The sequence below is a fragment of the Nanorana parkeri genome, unplaced genomic scaffold, assembly GCF_000935625.1.
Source record: "Nanorana parkeri isolate BGI_ZX_2015 unplaced genomic scaffold, ASM93562v1 scaffold113, whole genome shotgun sequence".
In the NCBI taxonomy this organism is placed as follows: Eukaryota; Metazoa; Chordata; class Amphibia; order Anura; family Dicroglossidae; genus Nanorana; species Nanorana parkeri.
This window is the reverse complement of record NW_017306381.1, coordinates 2147000-2154126: the sequence shown is the minus strand read 5'-3', so window position 1 is coordinate 2154126 and position 7127 is coordinate 2147000. Positions and strand designations below refer to the sequence as shown.

The 7127-nt window shown below is 42.5% G+C and overlaps 1 protein-coding gene across 3 annotated transcripts in view; it reads left to right on the top strand.

Moving 5' to 3' along the window:
• Nucleotides 1-7127, top strand: part of PIANP (PILR alpha associated neural protein) — a 24521-nt gene that overhangs the window by 3952 nt on the left and 13442 nt on the right. The gene's annotated exons all lie outside the window — the stretch shown is intronic.

Genomic DNA, 7127 nt, shown 5'->3' with positions numbered 1-7127 from the left:
TGAGTGTAACAGTCTGAGCTATAACAGGTTGAGAAGAGAAGGGAATTGATGTAAAGGTAAAGCCGAGAGCATTACATAACTGTTCACAGCCTTGAGGACTAGATAAATATATGCTTTACAGTCAGGTGTGTCGGAGTGGATTTAAAGGGTCAAAGTGAAGAGGGAGGAAAGAAATGATAAGGGTGACTGTGTTATGTTCTGGTTAGAATGTGTTTGCAAGGAAGCGATATTAAAATAGTCAAATTACTGGGAAACAATGCTAGACTGGTGTCGTGCTGGGGGAGCAGTGTCATGGTATGGGCTCTATGGAATTATACAGAATGCCCATTTTCAAGCATCTCCAGTTTGGATGACAGAATTGCTAAAATGTTCCTTTGATTGGGGAGTTTTATTAAAATGTCTTTTATAGAAAGCATAGTCGGAATGTCCAGTTTAGAAGAAAGCAATATTGGAGTGTCCAGTTTAGAGGCAAGCAATGTTTGAGTGTTTGATTTAGAAGAAAGCAATGTTAGCATGTTAATTTCAGAGGCAAGCAATGGTAGAATGTTTAGTTTAGAGGTAAGCAACGTTTGTGTGTTCAGTGTAGATGCACACAATATTAAAATGCTCAGTTTAGGGGAAAGCAATGTTAGAGGGTTTAGTTTGGGAGAAAGTAATGTTAGCATGTTTACTTTAGAGGCAAGCAGTTTTTGAATGTTCAGTTCAGAGGTAAGCAATGTTAGAATGTTCAGTTTAGGCGCAGACAATGTTAGAATGTTCAGTTTAGAGGCATGCAATGTTAGAATGTTCAGTTTAGAGGCAAGCATTGTTAGAATGTTCAGTTTGAATGCAAGCAATATTAGCATGTTCAGTTCAGAGGTAAGCAATATTAGAGAAGTCAGTTTAGAGGCAAGCAATGTTAGAGAGTTTGGTCTGGAAGAAAGCAATGTTAGCATGTTTCGTTTAGAGGGAAGACATTTTTGAATGTTCATTTCAGAGGTAAACAATGTTAGAGTTTTCAGTTTAGAGGCAAGCAATGTTAGAATGTTCAGAAGCAAGCAACGTTAGAATATTCAGTTCTGAGGGGAGCAATAATAGAATGATGAGTTTAGAGACAAGCAATATTAAAACATTAATTTTAGAGGCAAGCAATGTTAGAACAGTCAGTTTAGAGACAAGCAATGTTAGACTGTTAGAAAAAAACAATGTTAGTGTGTTAGTTTAGAGGCAAGCAATGTTTGAATGTTCAGTTCAGAGGTAAGCAATATTAGAGTATTCAGTTTAGAGGCAAGCAATGTTACAGAGTTGGGTTTAGAAGAAAACAATGTTAGCGTGTTCAGTTTAGACACACACACAATGTTAGAATGATTAGTTTACAGGCAAGCAATTTAAGAATGTTTAGCTCAGAGACAAGCAATGTTAGATTGTTCAGTTCAGAGAGCATTCCATTATTCAGTCTAGAGGCAAGCAAAATTGAAATGCTCAGTTTAGAGGCAAGTAATGTGTTCAGTTTAAAGGCAGGCAATGCTAGAATGCGAACATTCTAATATTCAGTCCAGAGGCATGCAATGTTGAAATGCTCAGTTTACAGGCAAGCAAAGTTAGAATGCTTAGTTGAGATGCAAGTAATGTGCTCTGTTTAGAGGTAAGAAATGCTAGAATCTTTAGTTTATCGGCAAACAATGTTAGAATGCTCAGCTTAGGAGACAAGCAATACTAGAACCATCAGTTTAGTGGCTAACAATGCTACAATTTCAGAGGCAAGCAATGCTCCAATGAGAGGAAAGCAGTGTGACAATACACCTAAGAGGCAAGCAATCATAGAATTCTCAATTGAGGGGCAAGCGATCCCAGAATGGTAACTGGACTGGGAAGCCATTAGGGATGCACAGATACTTTTCGAGTACCAGTGCAGATACTTGGCATTTTCATGAGAACTATCAAGGTTGCAGCGGTTGCAGCGGTTGAAGCTGGGAGGGACCTGGCTCTGGCGCTCCACCACTGTCCTGAAATCATTAGTCTGTATTGTTTTAGAAAAACTGTCACATGACAATAAACAGAAATGTATCAGTACTCGTACTTGTAAATACTCGGCAAGTACCAGTACTCGTAAAACTGGTATCTGTGCATCCCTTTATTTATATTTATAAAAACAAAATCGTACATTAAAACAGAGATGTACAAATCCCAGGAGCTCCGTGTGCTCCTTACAAATGACAGCGGCCTCCTAATTTTTGAATTTTTCTCTAGTCTAGTCTTGGAGCTCAAAAGTATCGGTACCTGTACTCGTACTTGTACCGAGTACTGTACTTGGTATCTGTGCAACCCTAGAAGCCATATTATATGCTCCATTTATAGAGGAAAGCAATGTAAGACCAATTAGTTTGAAAGAAAGAAGACGACATGATGTATAGAGAATCAGAGTTAGAAAGGTTTGGTATCTAAGGACAAAGTATTTACTTTCTATTTAATGAAGGAGCACAGCTAGAACATTCACTGAGGGGGAAGAAATGAATGTTGAATAGGCAATATACGGAGAGGCAGCGTCTATATGCACTCTATACAGGGAAGCATTGTTGGAAAGAGCAGAGCATGGATACGGAATGTAAGGAGACAATATAAAAATGCTCATTGTATTGGGAAAACAACCATTCGGCTATGGAGAATGATCATTAGAGAGCTTGGAGCATGGGTAAGGCATTGTAAAATGGCCACTGTAATGGAAAAAATGTTACAAAATATGAGGAAGCAATGTCAGAATAATGAGCGCACAGGGAGTCATCAATAGAACATTTGGTGCACCGAGCAGCAATATTAGAGCATCCTCTCTGTCCATTATGTTTTTATGAATGGTCAGTGTTGGGGGAGCACTGTTACCATGGGCAGTGTATAGTGCTACAATCCTCAGTTGGCTGGGAAGCAACAGTGCGTGGGAAAGTAGACTTAGAATGTGCTCAGTGCAGGGAAGCTAGATCACAATATATACAGTGTCATCCGTGCTAGACTATAAACTGCGGGGAAGCAAAATTACAATACAAAAGGTAGTAATCAGTGCTAGAGTGTGAGATGCGGATACAAATATTACAATATATAGGCAGCCATCAAAGCTAGGCTCTGAAGTGTGGGAAGGGATGCAAGAATGGTTACTGCATTAAAAAAAGCAATTTTACAATGTGCAATATTAGAACCAGCAAAGTGTAGAGAAGCCACCATAGACTGTTTATGGCTGGGGCAGGCAACCTCGGCACTCCAGCTGTGATGAGACTACAAACTCCATCATGTCTGTGCCTCTGGGAGACATGCCTGTGGCTGTCAGCCTTGCAATGCCTCATGGGACTTGTAGTGCCAAGCTTGTCTACCACTGATTTACGAGGAAGCAAAGTTTGAATGTGTAGAGAGCAGGGAAGCAATGTTATAGAGTGTAGACTAGGCTGCAGGAAAGCAAAACAAATGTCTAATGTTACAAGGTGGATCGTGAAAGAAATCAATATCATAATGTATGCTGCATCGAGCAGCAGTGTGTAAGTCAGCAATGTTAGCATGGTCAGGTTGTAGGGAAGCAATGTTAGTATAGGGAATAGGCAGGGAAACGGCAATGACATGTTTAGATGGTGGGGAAGCAATAACAGAATGGGCAGAGCAGTAGTGCCGGTGTATGTAGAGCGTTAGCAATGTCTGGTGTGTAGGAAAGCAATGATAGAATGTACAGTGCCTTGGAAATCGATATCATAGTGTAGAGTATATGAGACAGCAGGGTTGGTACTTACAATGTACAGTGTGTGAGAAAGGAGTGTGAGAACATACAGAGCACGGGAAAGCAATTTTAGAATGTACATTGCATGGAAAAGAAATGTTAGCATGAATAGTGTGAGGGAAAGCAACGTTAGAATGTGCAATGTCAGGAAAACAATACGTAGGTGAAAAATCTTAGAATGCACAATGTGTGTAGGAAAGCAATGTTAGTGTGTACAATGTGTGGGAACGCAATGTTAGGGTGTACAATGTGTGGGAAAGCAAGGTTAGCGTGTACAGTGTGTAGGAAAGGAATGTGTGCATTCACACTGTGTAGAAAAGCAATGTGCATATGTGTAGGAAAGCAATGTTAGAATGTACAATGTGTAGGAAAGCAATGTTGGAGCATAGAGTGTACGAGAAAGCAATGTTAGGGTGTATAATGTGTAGAAAAGCAATGTTAGAGTGTATAATGTGTAGGAAAGGAATGTGTGAATGTACACTGTGTAGGAAAGCAATGTGTGAATGTACACTGTGTTGGAAAGCAATGTGTGAATGTACACTGTGTAGGAAAGCAATGTGTGAATGTACACTGTGTAGAAAAGCAATGTTACAGTATACAGTGTGTAGCAAAGCAGGCATAGTGTGTAGGAAAACAATATTAGAGTGTATAATGTGTAGGAAAGGAATGTGTGAATGTACACTGTGTAGGAACGCAATGTTACAGTGTATAATGTGTAGGAAAGCAATGTTAGCATATACAGTGTGTAGGAAAGCAATGTTAGGCTGTACAATGTGTAGGAAAGCAATGTTACAGTGTATAATGTGTAGGAAAGCAATGTTAGGGTATACAGTGTGTGGGAAAACAATGTTAGAGTGTATAATGTGCGGGAAAGCAATGTTATAGTATACAGTGTGTAGGAAGGCAATGGTAAAGTTTACAGTGTGTAGGAAAGTAATGTTATAGTGTACGGTGTGTAGGAAAGCAATGTTAGAGTGTACAATGTTAGCATGTACAGTGTGTGTGAAAGTAATAATAAAGTGTACAGTGTGCGGAAAATTCATGTTTGAGCGTACAGTGTGAGGAAAGCAATGTTAAATTTACAATATTCAGGAAAGCAATGATGGAGTGTAGAGTGTTCGGGAAAGCAATGTTGCGGTGTACAGTGTGTGGGAAAGCAATGTTGCGGTGTACAGTGTGCGGGAAAGCAATGTTGCGGTGTACAGTGTGCGGGAAAGCAATGTTGCGGTGTACAGTGTGCGGGAAAGCAATGTTGCGGTGTACAGTGTGCGGGAAAGCAATGTTGCGGTGTACAGTGTGCGGGAAAGCAATGTTGCGGTGTACAGTGTGCGGGAAAGCAATGTTGCGGTGTACAGTGTGCGGGAAAGCAATGTTGCGGTGTACAGTGTGCGGGAAAGCAATGTTGCGGTGTACAGTGTGCGGGAAAGCAATGTTGCGGTGTACAGTGTGCGGGAAAGCAATGTTGCGGTGTACAGTGTGCGGGAAAGCAATGTTGCGGTGTACAGTGTGCGGGAAAGCAATGTTGCGGTGTACAGTGTGCGGGAAAGCAATGTTGCGGTGTACAGTGTGCGGGAAAGCAATGTTGCGGTGTACAGTGTGCGGGAAAGCAATGTTGCGGTGTACAGTGTGCGGGAAAGCAATGTTGCGGTGTACAGTGTGCGGGAAAGCAATGTTGCGGTGTACAGTGTGCGGGAAAGCAATGTTGCGGTGTACAGTGTGCGGGAAAGCAATGTTGCGGTGTACAGTGTGCGGGAAAGCAATGTTGCGGTGTACAGTGTGCGGGAAAGCAATGTTGCGGTGTACAGTGTGCGGGAAAGCAATGTTGCGGTGTACAGTGTGCGGGAAAGCAATGTTGCGGTGTACAGTGTGCGGGAAAGCAATGTTGCGGTGTACAGTGTGCGGGAAAGCAATGTTGCGGTGTACAGTGTGCGGGAAAGCAATGTTGCGGTGTACAGTGTGCGGGAAAGCAATGTTGCGGTGTACAGTGTGCGGGAAAGCAATGTTGCGGTGTACAGTGTGCGGGAAAGCAATGTTGCGGTGTACAGTGTGCGGGAAAGCAATGTTGCGGTGTACAGTGTGCGGGAAAGCAATGTTGCGGTGTACAGTGTGCGGGAAAGCAATGTTGCGGTGTACAGTGTGCGGGAAAGCAATGTTGCGGTGTACAGTGTGCGGGAAAGCAATGTTGCGGTGTACAGTGTGCGGGAAAGCAATGTTGCGGTGTACAGTGTGCGGGAAAGCAATGTTGCGGTGTACAGTGTGCGGGAAAGCAATGTTGCGGTGTACAGTGTGCGGGAAAGCAATGTTGCGGTGTACAGTGTGCGGGAAAGCAATGTTGCGGTGTACAGTGTGCGGGAAAGCAATGTTGCGGTGTACAGTGTGCGGGAAAGCAATGTTGCGGTGTACAGTGTGCGGGAAAGCAATGTTGGAGTGTACAGTGTGCAGGAAAGCAATGTTGCGGTGTACAGAGTGCGGGAAAGCAATGTTGCGGTGTACATTGTGCGGGAAAGCAATGTTGGAGTGTACAGTGTGCGGGAAAGCAATGTTGGAGTGTACAGTGTGCGGGAAAGCAATGTTGGAGTGTACAGTGTGTGTAAAAGTAATGATAAAGTGTACAGTGTTTGGGAAAGCAATGTTAACATGTACAGTGTGCGGAAAAGCAATGTTGGAGTGTAGATGGGCAGGAAAGCAATGTTGGAGTGTAGATGGGTAGGAAAGCAATGTTGGAGTGTAGATGGGTAGGAAAGCAATGTTGGAGTGTAGAGTGTGCGGGAAAATAATGATAAAGTGTGTAATGAGCAGAAAAGTAATGTTGGAGTGTACAGTGTGCAGGAAAGCAATGTTGGAGTGTACAGTGTGCAGGAAAGCAATGTTGCGGTGTACAGAGTGCGGGAAAGCAATGTTATAGTTTACAGAGTGTGGGAAATCAATGTTTGAATGTACAGAGGGCAGAAACTAAGTCTGAGTCCTAGAATGTATATCTTGTGCGGAAACAATTGATAGAATACACAGGATAAGGCAGGATGTAGTAGAATATAGCAGGATAAGGGGAGGCAAGGGTGAAATTAACAATGGGCAGTGATACAATGTAAGAACGTATGGGATATTTGGGAACACTGTTAGGCTGCTCAGTGAACGGGGAAGCGACAGTTTCCATCAACTCAAAATTTATGAACGCATTCAATTATTTTTAGATGAGGTTTGTGTGTGAAGAAATGAATGACAGCAGACAGCTGAAGGACAAGTTGAGGATAGCCAGACATTATGGACAAGTGCCAACTAAGTGAACAATGTTAGAGAACCAAGGGAGGGATGGGATAGGAGTCATTGTCTACTAAATATACTAACCCCCCCCCCCCCTTTCCCTACGGCTTGGCGTTGGTTCCCTATCCTGCAT